Consider the following 13,230-nt stretch of genomic DNA (forward strand, 5'->3'; position numbering starts at 1 on the left):
AGGGTGACACCTGCCCTGCCAAATACCACGCATCAGGTGTTAGACTAACACATTTCAGTCCTGGTGTCCGCAGCACCACACTAAAATGCATTGGTCACTCAGTCAATCAAAATACACTTTATTCGATTTTTGTTAAAATCATAAAAGGCAAGATACAATACAGAACAATTTTTTAAAACATCAGTAAATTTGATTACCAATTATGACAATAAATTATTAATCTCATTGTTTCCTAATGTTTACAAATGATTAAAATTAATTACAGATAAAACCACGTTTAAAATAAGATTAAAATAAAACATTCCGGGGAATTCTTTTGTTCCTTAATCTGAAGGTAGCTGTTAGGAAGCATGCAACACTAAAAATTGTAAGAATGTCTGCTAGTGATTGGAGGAAAATTAGCGCTGTCCTTACTTGAATAAAGTCAGCAGCCTTCAGGACAGGTAATAAATATTTTGCCCTCTCAGTGGTATCCAGACCACAAAAGAATTTAAAATGGAGGGTATCCTGGTTCGAAAACTGGTCACAGTCACAGGGTGGACCGTCTTCTGGTTTTGTCCACACGGGGAAACTACCAAGTGAATAGTGAATCAAGTTCATCCAAAATTTGCTTAACAAGACTCTATGGAGTGGGTTACTAACGATGTTAAAATATGGTTCCAGAGAGGGGGTAGTGGTTAAAACCATGTAAGCTCTTACAGAGGGTTTCCTCAGTTCCAACTCCTCTCTCTCCAGGCAAGCCCTCTCCAGAAATTCTTGCTTAATCCACCTGATGTCTTCCCTCCTGATGTTAGTTGGTGCGGTAAAAAGCTCCGGTCTCCCGAGCGTGGCAAATGCAGATCTAATGTATTTCAGGCAGGGTATTCTCATGGCCTGATCCCTTGAGGTTACATCTTTAAGAACAGCGTGATTAAGTGTTAACTCAGGGTTCAACCATGTTTCAGCCCAAAAAAGGAGTGGGGCTAATTTCATTTTATCAGTAATATAGGTCAAACCCATTTCCTCATGAATCGTGAAGGTAGGAGTGGAATTGGGGACAGATAAAAATTGTCTAATGAGCCCATTTTCCACCCTCTGGATTTTATCCAGATTTACATATCCCCACAAGGCGGACCCATACATGGCAATTGGGATGCACTTGCTGTTGTATACCTTTATCACTGCCTCCATTGTTTTGGCCCCTAGTCTTTTTGTAAAAGCCAATAGGGCTAATGTTGATCGGGCTAAGCTTATGCTCTTTGCCTTAATCTGGGGGACCCAGGAGCCTCTCTGGTCAAAAAGAACCCCCAGATATGGGAAAACAGGGACCCTGGAAAGAACCTCACCCTTACAAATAAAAGATTTTGCATGCAACTTATTTCCTTTACGGCCTACAATCATAGTGTGTGACTTCGTTACATTGATTTTTAAGTCAAGATTCTCCATAAAGGAGCCAAATCGGTCCAAAAGGGCCAGTAGACCAATGCCCGTACGGGCAATTAACACAGCATCGTCCGCGTATAGGAGTGCCGGAACATGCTCTCCTCCTATACGCGGCACGTCAGCCATTCCTGCTTCCAGGTATTTCCCCTACCCATTTATATATATAGTAAAGAGAAGGGGGGCCAGGATGCAGCCCTGGTGCACCCCTTTCTCAGACCTAAAACTGTCCGTGCATCTGCCATCCCTAGAGACCCTTATTTTAGCTGAAAGGTCCTGATGCAAACTAGCAATGAGAGCTACTAAATGTGCCTCTATCCCAATCTCAAGTAAAAGAGACCATAGCTTAGACCTGCTCACCAGGTCGAAGGCAGAGGAGAGGTCCATAAAGGCCAAATATACTGACCCATCCCCGGCCACCGTATATTTAGAGACCAAAAGATGCAGGTTGGAACATTGTTCCAGGGTGCCCCGCTTTTCTCGAAACCCATATTGGATATTCGAGAGCCCCCCACACAGCTCTAGGTTTTCCCTCAGTTTGGCCAATAAGACTCTGCCCAAGATCTTAAAGGCAGAATCGATGAGGGAAATAGGGCGATAACACCCTGGGTCCTCCCGGTTTCCCATTTTAAAAATGGGTACTATGATAGATGTTGCCCATGTATCAGGGAAGGTTCCTTCATTTATTGCCCTAAAGACTCTAGTTAATACTTTAGACCAAAGTGTCGGGGAGTATTTGAAAAAGTCCGCCGGCACACCATCGGGGCCAGGCGCCTTATTTTTAGAAGGCTCCATTATTGCTTTGTGGACCTCCTCCTCAGTCAACTCCACTGCGGTTGAGTAGTGGCCCCCCTCTGTAGTCTAGCTGCTTCGCTGCACTTACCGCCATATACATTACTAAAATGCTGCACCCACTTCTCATCAGGGATCACACAGTCTATGGCAGTATTATCATCCCCCGAAAAGAAAGAATGGTTTATAATGTCCCAAAATTGTTTACTATCTCTAAGGACATCTATAGTGAGAAGATCGTTCCATGCATTATTTTTAATCGCCTTTTTCCTCGGCTTGATATTTGCTTTGTATTCCCGCCTTAAGTTGGAAATTAGGACCTTGTCCCTTACATTAGCCTTTAAGGCTCGTTTCAATGATCTATAGGACCGTGAACTATTGGTATCAAACCATTTATGAGGTTTCAGAGGGAATCGTGATGGAGGTGTCATAAGGTCCCTGGCAGTTTGTACAAAAATAGAGTCAAAAGCTACTATAATTTGGGGGTTAGGAGTGGTTTGGTCCATACAAGTTGCAAGTGACCCCTCAATTTTAGGCAATAAGTTATCCATAAACGTTTCCTGCACAACCCTACCCCATTTAAGCCGTCTGCCCTGGTCGCTGGGCACCGCCATGGTGCAAACCCGGGGTTGTCCCACTTGTTAGCGCCATAAGTCACTCCAGCGTAACTCCACCGACAGAGGATTATGGTCGCTATGGGGTGAGGCAATTGCCTTGTATTCTTTCACCTTTGGAATAAGGCCTGGGGAGGTAAATATATAATCAATAACCGACCCATTGGTCGAGCCTTTATAAGTGGGTACCATCTCGTTTCCCCCTGTATTGGTTGGTTCTTACATGTTAAAACTAGCTAGCAGTAGTTCAAGCGCTTCCCCCGTTTTAGTGTGTTCAAAATGCGGGGTATCTGCTCCATTCGGGCCCTCTGAAACACCTGCGTGGCACAATAGTTTACATTGATGAATATTAAAATCTCCCATCAAAAGGAGCTCAAAAGGAATATGTGTGTTTTGACTGTAATTATTCAGGAAGTTCTCCTGGAGGCCCACATGGTCCGTTTCTGTTTGTCGTACCCATGAATTATAAAAGTTAATTACAAGTAGGGTACACCCATGGGAAACAATCCATTCTATTATTAAAATATTGGGTGAACCTGAATCCAACTGCTTAAATGACCCCGCTAACTCTAAAGAGAAGAGTAAGGTAAGCCCCTCTTTCGCTCTCCCTGCACTACTTGGGGTTGCTGATATTGTGAAGCTTAAAAAGCCATCTAACAGAAAGCTTGGTGAGGTGTCCCAGGTTTCTTGAATAGCTATCACCTGGTGTCTGGAGATATAATTAACCCAAGTGGGGTCTGACCTTTTGGCTCTGGTCCCTGCAACATTCCAGGTCAAAAATGTACATAGGGATGAAGCCGCCACCTCAAGGGGTACTAGCGTTGGGGTCAATGTTGGAGCTGGTTGTCAGTCATTGGTGTTTAAGTCGGCTAATGGGGCGAATCTGTTTGCTAAATCCAGATGTGGGCCTTCGCTATTGGGAGCCGGTCTACTCTGCTTTACTTTACTAGATTATATTTGCCACTCATTTCCCGCTATCCTTGTCTTGCGGAGTGTATTCAGGTGTATTTAGGGTCGAATATTCCCCCTTAATGGAGGATAAAAGAACCCTAAGGGGACCGCTCCAAGAGTCTCATTTTCTCGTATATCAGACCCATCCCAGAACAAGCTATTTGGGCAATAGGCGTTGTCAAAATTTACCACCACACAGTCACCTTTCACAGTTTTGGCTCGGTTCCCCACCCAGCCCACCCTTCTAGCAAAAATAATCCTGGTGGAGGTTTTTATTTCTCCACTGCTAGTGTCATCACACCATTTTTTAGCCTTCCTCATAAGTGTAGCAGTGGATTCAACTTCTCCTTCTCTTAGCAAGGGGACCCCTATGAAAACTGCCACAAAACGTACTACTGCTGGGGGTAGATTTAGGTGAATCTTGCATTCTAAGTGCGTATGCTCCCCTGCTGTGGTTGGAGCCCCCTGTGGAATAGTGGATGTCCGTGGCTGTGGTTTCCTATTCATACCTGCCCCTACACTATTTACAACCGTGATATTATTTGTCGGTGATGGTAACAACGGCTTCGCCCGCGGTTGAGGGAGTCCTTCAGTTCCCAATATGGGCCCTTTGTGGGTAGTATCAAATTTTTTAACTAATTCGTCGATCAAGACACATTTTTTTAACAACCCTTCAAGGCATGTGTTCATAGTGTCAACGATGTCCTTGGCAATACCCACTAACAAAGGTTCAATCCGTTCCTCGAAAAGAGCATCAAGATGATCCTTCAGAGTGTCCTTGACCACTTTACTAACGTCATGTGTCCCCCTCTCCCTTCTTCCTCTTTTTCGATATCAGTTTTGTATTTACAGGCGGGTCCTGAGGCAAAATAGGTGGCAAACCTGAAGGGGCACAAGCTTGTGTTAAACCAAGGGCAGAAGTAGGTTTCACAATAATAACATCAGGCTCTAGGGTAATGCCTTGCTCAGGGGTCGGTTGTGTTGTAATGGGAGAGGTGGCTAGTAGGCCCAGTTCTTGTTGTGCAGTTACAATTTCTTTAAATAGAGCCCCGACCGCGGTTGTGATGTAGGACATAATAGAGTCAGATTGTTTCGCAACTTTGGCTTTTTTCCCCCCATCATCCACAGTAGCTCCATTTTTACGCTTACCCATCTTGTTGGTAGATGTTAAGTGGGCGGCCCAGCCCTGCCTGTTCCTGCCTTGGACTGCCGTAGACTGTCCCGCTCTTGTCTGGGCTTCTCCCGGGCAGCTCCCACGCGCGACTCGCGGGGCGAGAGTAGCCTCTGCCTTTTCTAGCGCCTCCAGGCGCGCTGCTCTCGTGGCAGGTGTGCGGCGGCCCCGGGGTAGCTGGGAAATCTAGTTCCCGATGGAACTACGGCCGTTGCCCTCACGGCGCTCTCAGGTGTCTGCCGTTTCCCATCACGGCGTGCTGGTTGGAGCCAATGCCCCAGAGATGTCCCCCGCAAAGCTCGTGCAGCCTCTGCCTTTTCTAGCGCCTCCAGGCGCGCTGCTCTTGTGGAAGGTGTGCGGCGGCCCCGGGGTAGCTGGGAAATGTAGTTCCCGATGGAACTACGGCCGTTGCCCTCACGGCGCTCTCAGGTGTCTGGACGTTCCCCTCACGGCGTGCTGGTTGGAGCCAATGACCCAGAGATTGGTCACTCTTTATAGCTCCTCTGGGACCGTTGCAGGGTGCTGAATGAGCTGTATACCAAACGCAATCCGTCGCATTCAGCCGGGCTGAGAGGGGGGAGTGCTGCAATGTTTCCCAAGCTGTTCGGTATCGGGGCCTGCTATTTTACCAGCACCATTGACCTTTGCAAGTCTTATTTTCCCTTGTTGCCAGCCTTCCCAGTTATTGTACACAACTCTTATCCTGTTCTGTGCTGTTGAGGGTGAATGTTTTGATTTGTTCTGCATTCCGTCCATCAATTGTGTGTCTTTTGGTTTATCACTTTAAGTGCGCTAGGTATACCCAGACGTGGGTCCCGGGCTCACTGTGCCACTGGATTCAAGCTATCCTAGCTGAAGAGGGGTGAAACCCCGAAACCGGTCCTAGGATGCTTCTATCCAGTTCAGGGAGGACCTGGCTTGGCAATTCGGGCTGGGCTGTTCCCATGATAAAGTAAAGGGTGTGTTGAACGTGCACTAACTGATACTCTTTTGGAAAGTATCCACCTTTAATCATTAAGTGGTTATGGTGTTTTTATTACACCTCTTCTTATGACACTCATAGTACAAACATGTTAGACATTCAATTCATGTCACAGAGAAAGAAACTGTACAAGGTTGATGGAAACTAATAAACAATGACTATCAAAATGTTTCAAACCAAGGTGCATTGAGGAAACATATCAATAAACAAACAAATAAATACAAGACGACACAGTGTGACATACAACAAACCAGTCCTTATTTAAATGGCAGTGCAACACATTGATACTTATTTAAACATGTAACATGCCAAAAACATCTAGATGATACAGGGATTACAACAGACAACTGTCTTGTTTGTGTATGATGTATTTCATATACTTTTAGTAGTTGTTACTAGCTGTGAGGGGGGTTGACGCGTTTCTCAACCCAATGCGTTTTAGGGTCTGACACTATTGAGGTGGGATAATCAATTATTTGCTTAAAATCAATTGCACGTATCCAGGACCAAGTTCAACGGTATACTCCTGTGACGTGTTTGTTCTCAAGATCAATTGTTGAGTTAAACTTCAGATGGCGTGATGCGGGGTCAATTGTATTGTTTGCATGAAATCCAGCAGGTCATTAGAAGTGCAAACACGAGTGTTTGTAAGTTGCCTCAACTCGATCTCTACCTCTTTAAAGACAGTGCTGCTCCTGTGTCTATACGGGCCGTTTTGTATTTTACCAAAATACTGGAACTGCGTCTGAGGCAGTGCGTTAATCCGCTGTGTCTCTCTCTTGCCGAATCTGTAAACCACCACCTCAATGCGGAAATGGCCCATTCAGGACTGTTCCTATGAGGCATAGGGTCAAGAATGATTTGCATATGGCCAGGACTAAACTGGGGTGGCATGGTGAGCAAAAGAATGATGGATTTAACCCAGATCTCTTGCCTGGGGATGAATGTTCTGATTTGTTCTGCATTCCGTCCATCAACTGTGTGTCTTTTGCATTGAGGTTCTGCTGGCGGGTTTGGGCGCAGCTGGGCTCCAGATCCTGCTCATCAGGACATCATTCCACCAGCCCGGACAGATTTTAGCTTTGCCTTCACCAGTGAAACCCTCCATTCATGCCCTTCAGCCCCTGGCGGTGGAGGGGCCCTGACTGCAGCCCCAACATGAGCTGTGGCCGAGAGACACTAGAGCGGCTGCCTGCCATTGGACGGCGCCAACAGTATCAAGCAGCCCTGCTTAAGACAGCAGAGCTGGCCCCAGAGACGAGGTGTGGGAGTCACTGCTCAGCTGTAAAGCCATCCCTGCAGTGTCAGTGTGTGGTGTGGTCCTCACTGCTTATATCAAAAAACAATGTCCCACTAGGTATCAATAACAAAGACAATTCAGATTTTTGCATACAGTACGTATTGCAAGAAAGGAACACCAGGGAGTCTCAATACATTTTGTGAAAAGGTTGTTAATCACCAATTGCATTAAACACGGGAAGCACAGTTAAAGGCAGCACTGTACATGAAAAACATCATGAAGCAACCCAAATAGCACTTGGTGAAAATGTGATGACGCAGTGATAGTGACGACGCAAGTGAAAGTGAAAGACAGCGTGGTCGGCGCAAAATAATAAAAACAATCAATTAAAGGCTTTCACATTAAATATATACAAGTGGACAAGTTCAATTTGAGATGGTGATAAGCCTATTGGTAGTGCGCCGTGAAATCGCGCTGTTGTTGTCGACGGCGTTTCGATCCTCTATGATTCGGGATCCTCTTCAGGACAGGGTTGGTGTTGATTTAGGGTGCTGCATGGGAAAATAATTAATATTAGGAGATCGGGCTTGAAACGGAGGCTCAAAGGGGAGCGTGGAAGTGAGCCGAGTGATCTAGCGCTTCACAGTTAACATGAAGTCAAAAGAAGGGGGGGGTTTGGGGGGGGGGGAAAGGAGGGGAAGAGTTGGTATCAATTGGTGTGGCCAGTGATGGATGGCATCCAATTATAGGTGCTTAGGGATGGTGGGACTAGAGTGGAGGCAGGGGGGGGGGGGGGGGGGGGGGGGGGAAGGGGTTAAGTTGGACAAACCTGGAAATTAGGTACACTAACTGGATCCAGGGGTCAGTCATTCACCAGGTAGTGGGTCCGAAGCCTCGTATGCATTTGACCAATGTAGTTTTAGGTAACTGCAGGGCGTCTAAAAATAGGAGAAGAATTGCAGAGATCGGTCTCAAGGTTTGAACGAACAGTTAAGGGAAGGTACAATTCGTCCATAATGCCAACAAATCAAGGTGGTCTATGCAGGTTACCTGAATCGCTGGAGGCTGGGAGTTGCGAGTCAAGGGATCTCGCTGGGCGGTAAATAATCCCTCCGTTTAAATGGAGTGCCTAAAGGAGGATTGAAAGAGCGATTAGGCGCGTTGGTGTGAGGCCCGAGGCGGCGGTGGCACTAAAGCGCGTTGTTTACGGGACAGGGGCTAGTCAATTACCTGCGTTAGTCAGGCAGCGGCTGTAGATTCAATCTAAGCGGTAGCGTCCCGCGCAGAGTAGCGGGTTGACTGCAGTTAGGGAATCCAACCAGGAAGTAACCAGTCCGAAGGGGGAGGGGCTACTGGGAGAGGGGGGCGGGAGGGGGTGGGAAACCAGAGTGGTGAGACACTAGAGCGGCTGCCTGCCATTGGACGGCGCCAACAGTATCAAGCAGCCCTGCTTAAGACAGCAGAGCTGGCCCCAGAGACGAGGTGTGGGAGTCACTGCTCAGCTGTAAAGCCATCCCTGCAGTGTCAGTGTGTGGTGTGGTCCTCACTGCAGCACATGAGAGAAATGGCATCTCTCCTTGTGTTAGCCAGTGAGCAGCAGTGAAATGCAGTCAGAAGATCCGAACTGAAAAGCAACATAGAGCATTTCGCTATGGTTGCATTTCTATTTTTTACCTTCCACAAATATGTAATTTATCTGCAGTTATAAATGTTCAGTTTCGTTTTCTGTAACTTGTTTGGTATCTGATGTCTCGATTTTTTTCCCCAAAGAGCAGTGCGCTTTTTGTCAATAAGACCCTTTCCGTCTTTGGGAGTGTGACACCCACTGTTATAGCTGACTTTGAGTCCAATAGCAATTTCCATGCTGGGACAGGTACAACATACCGGTAACGGGACAAGTAGAACTACCTGTCCCATAATGTTAAGCGCTACTGCAAAAAAAAGTCAAGACTGGTGGATGTTGCAGAGAATGAGACACAGGTGTGTGTGTTTTGGAGCTGTGGAGCAGAAGGGCAAGTGACAAGTCCCTGAAAAAGCTCCAACAGCCTTGTGTATTCTTTAAATACCATCTTCCTCCCATCTTAGCTTTTCAGTCATGCATTCCTCATGTTGTGAGCCTTTTAAAGGCCGTTTGTAAACCTATGGTCATTTGAGAGTAGACAGGGGTCGCAGCTGTGACCTCTAGCCTGCTCCCTGCTACTCCTGACACTTCCTATGCAAATCCTAGCCTCAGAGGAGGCAAAGGGTTTGCCACCTCTGAGGCCAGGGGTCGCAAAGGAAGTAGCAGGGAGCATGCTAGAGGTCACAGCTACGACCCCTGACTACTCCCAAAAGACGTCCATCTGTAAACCAGTGCCACACAAAAGGGAGGTAATGGCACTTTTCAGACCATTATATTGCAAAAAGGATTAATTTTTGTAAGCTTTATCATTCAACATAGAGAAATATTTTGTTCTACTTGTGATTATGTGTCACTCATAAGGCGTTGAAATGTCATGCATAAATACCCTAAAAATATGGAAATCTCACACGTATGGAAACTTAAAACTTGACAGCTAGGAGGACCCCAACACGTATTAAAGAGACAGTGGCAGCTCAGCCACAGGGCACTCTGCAGGGACGGGTGTCGGGTGCGTTTACAGTGGTGCTGAAGCAAATTTCAGAGAGGGGGTGCTGCCATCAGTGTTACAACATCCAAGTTATAGTGACTGTGAGAAATCCGCACATCACAAAAAGACCACATGAGCCACGCGCATTGTGCAGGAGATTGGCACGGGTGTGGTATGTAGCTGGTGGTGCATTTTGAAGCACACTGTCACAAATACATTAACGCGTGGTGTGGCAATGCACTGCCGTTTACAGGCAGCACATTTTTCATTGAAATGACTGCTACATCTGCACTGAAATTCAGTTTTACTGAAAAAACAACATGTTGAAATCGGGTTTTAGTGAATATTTACCATTTGCACATAACATCCTACAGATTTCCGTTCACACTCCCTGTACCGCAGCAAGATTGTCACATAGTTCACTTTACAAAATCCTCTCACTTTGTAGTCATGGAATGAAAAGTAAACATCAATCTCCATGCTAAAGGAATGAGCTGCAGCTTGACTGCTTTTTCATGCCTGCAAGGACCCCCATTGCGGACCTGCTCATGACATTGCCAGAATTAAAAAACGAGGGCATCTTCCCTTTCGATTTAATTGAGTCAATCCCCGGATATTCCCTTTGAATACAGTTGCATATTGATTCTCGGGTTGAATCCTTTTCAGCCTCACCACATCGTGGGGACAACTGTGAATGTTAACTCTTTAGGCAATTATTCTTTGTCCTGAGGATGAACCGATATTGTTTAAGGTTCGAAACGTCGTCGACCTAAATGCACTAAATGCATAGTTGATACAAATTTTTCATTCATATGTGTATGCTTTGGATTATCTGCTTTATGATTTACAATAACCAGATGACCTGTTATTGCCTACTACTCCCCCTTGTTTGTGCTCTCTTAGTGTGTTAGTCGGACATCGGCTGGTGTCCTCCTTTCCGTCACACTTTGTGGTTTATTGTTTTGTGATCATTTTCTATCAAGGTAATAAATTGTCCGGCTGGACATTTCCAAAATATAGTTCCATTTGGTCTATATTCATTCTCCTTTAATCTTCCCTTGTCTAAGGACCTCTGTTTTTGAAAATATGATGACCACTGTCATGGAAAGCACAGAAAAGCAAGAAGATAAAGTCAAAAATGAAAGGTATCTGTATTGCTTATTCACTATCTGAACTCCAGCGTGGCATCTCTGGGGGTGCTGCAGCACCCCCCTCAACCATGCTTCCAGCGCCCATGAGTGTTTACCGTTTACACTTTCCCAGCGGCCGCGGACAGGCCACGTGTGGCTGAGAATAGCCCTGATGCGCAGAGAAAGTGCCTGAACAGCTGTGCACAGGAAGTGGGTCGGGTTCACAGGCATTACTGGAGAGGTGAAGTGGATAAGCTGCTTGGGGGTTATTACACTCCTCTGTGATGAGCAGAAATGTGGAAGCCATTCTGTGCGCAGTGTCTGAATCACTGCTTGCAAAAATATATGCATGCAGCATGGATAATAAGCAAGCTTCTCAGAAACTCAGCCATGTGCACAGTTCAAAGATAAGCTGTCAGTGCAGGGCTCATTCAGGTGTTTGTGAGTGCGATATGGGAGACTTACCTAGTCATGGGAAAGATAAACCTTGCCGCAAACACTTGTGTAGACAAGCGATAGGCAAGGCAGATGCGCACACCCATGTGTAAAGACATGAGTAGGGAGACACTCCAGGTCAAGGGCATAATACAGGCCCCTGCGGCACCAAGGGACCCCACTTTAGCCCATGGCCAATGAATATCTGTGAAATATGGAAGACTCAGGGGCCCTACTCACATTTTACATGGGGGACATCATTTTGCGTTAAGCCGCTGTTCCAGGTCACAGCCATGTGCACAGTCCTGGAGCAGAGAGACACTTGGTCACAGCCATGTGTAAAGACCTCAGGGAGTGAGACACCTCTGGGCAACATCATGTGTACAAACCATGGCTAGGGAGACCGTCCGTGTCACAGCCATGTGTACATATCACGGGGAGGGAGACACCTCTGGTCACCATCATGTGTACAAACCATGGCTATGGAGACCGTCCGTGTCACAGCCATGTGTACATATCACGGGGAGGGAGACACCTCTGGTCACCATCATGTGTACAAACCATGGCTAGGGAGACAGCCCGTGTCACAGCCATGTGTACATACCACGGGGAGGGAGACACCTCTGGTCACCATCATGTGTACAAACCCTGGCTAGGGAGAAAGTCCTGACCATTGGTGGAAAGAGGCACCTGGTCACATACGTGCAGGACACGGCATTTCGTTAGAGCCATTTGTACCACCCAGGAGCAGGGAAGATGTACCCTTTCATATGCATGTGTATGGATCAGTGAAGTCACTCCACCATGTGTATGGATCAGGGATAGGAAAGACACCTGGTCACAGCCAGTTGTATGGAACAGCGATGCAGAGTACCGGTGGGTACCACCAGGTATATAGGCCATTGACAGAGAAGGCACATCTAGCCACAGCCATGTGTATACTCCAGGAATAGGGAGGCACCCCTGGTCACAGATGATTCCTATCATAGGGGAAACATATTTTCATTCCAAGGCTTTTATTTCACAACCTATTGAAAAATACAATTCGGAGGATCAAATCACAGAGCTAGAACATGGTGTTCCTCATGAAATGGAATCAAATTGATAACATCTGATAAGTATTGATCGGAGCCATGTGTATGGACCACTAATAGAGAAACAGGCGGGCACAGCTATATACATAGACCACAGATAGGTGAGAGGCTTCTGTTCACAGCCATCCTTAAAAGCAAGCTAAAGATGTGGTTGACTTGATGGCAACCATTCGTATGGACAAGTGGTAGGGAAAGCCATCTGATTAGAGCTCTAAGTAAGGACCAGAGATAGGGAGAGTTCACCTGGTTAGAGACATTTGTAAAAAATAAATAAAACCAGCAATAGGGACAGTCATGGATTTGGAACAGGGACAGGGAAGACATGCGTGACAATCAGAGGCAAAAAACATGTGTCTGGACGGTGCCATACGTATAGACCAGGAGTAAGGAAGGCAAATTTGGTCACAGCCATGTGTATGGTGCAGTAACAGAAAATACACCTGGTCACAGATATGTGTAATGACCAAAGACAGTCAAGACACACCTGTTAACAGATGCCCAAGGACCAGAGCTAGGGAAGGTGCACTTAGGTAAAGCCGTTTGCAAAGAATAATAATGTGGATGACGCACCAAGCCACAGCCATGCTTACCAACCAGTGAGGGTTACAGAGGACTGGTTCCCTAGTCCAATAACAGTGCATCCCTGAAATAATGTGACTTCCACTTCCGGAAGTCACATTGTTTCAGGGATGCACTGTTATTGGACTAGGGCCCCACTCCTTTTAGGGACCCTGCGACAACGGATCAAAATACAACTTAAAGTACACAAACCACAGACATCAGATTCACATAA

The sequence above is a fragment of the Lissotriton vulgaris genome, chromosome 3_2 (assembly GCF_964263255.1).
Source record: "Lissotriton vulgaris chromosome 3_2, aLisVul1.2, whole genome shotgun sequence".
Lineage (NCBI taxonomy): Eukaryota > Metazoa > Chordata > Amphibia > Caudata > Salamandridae > Lissotriton > Lissotriton vulgaris.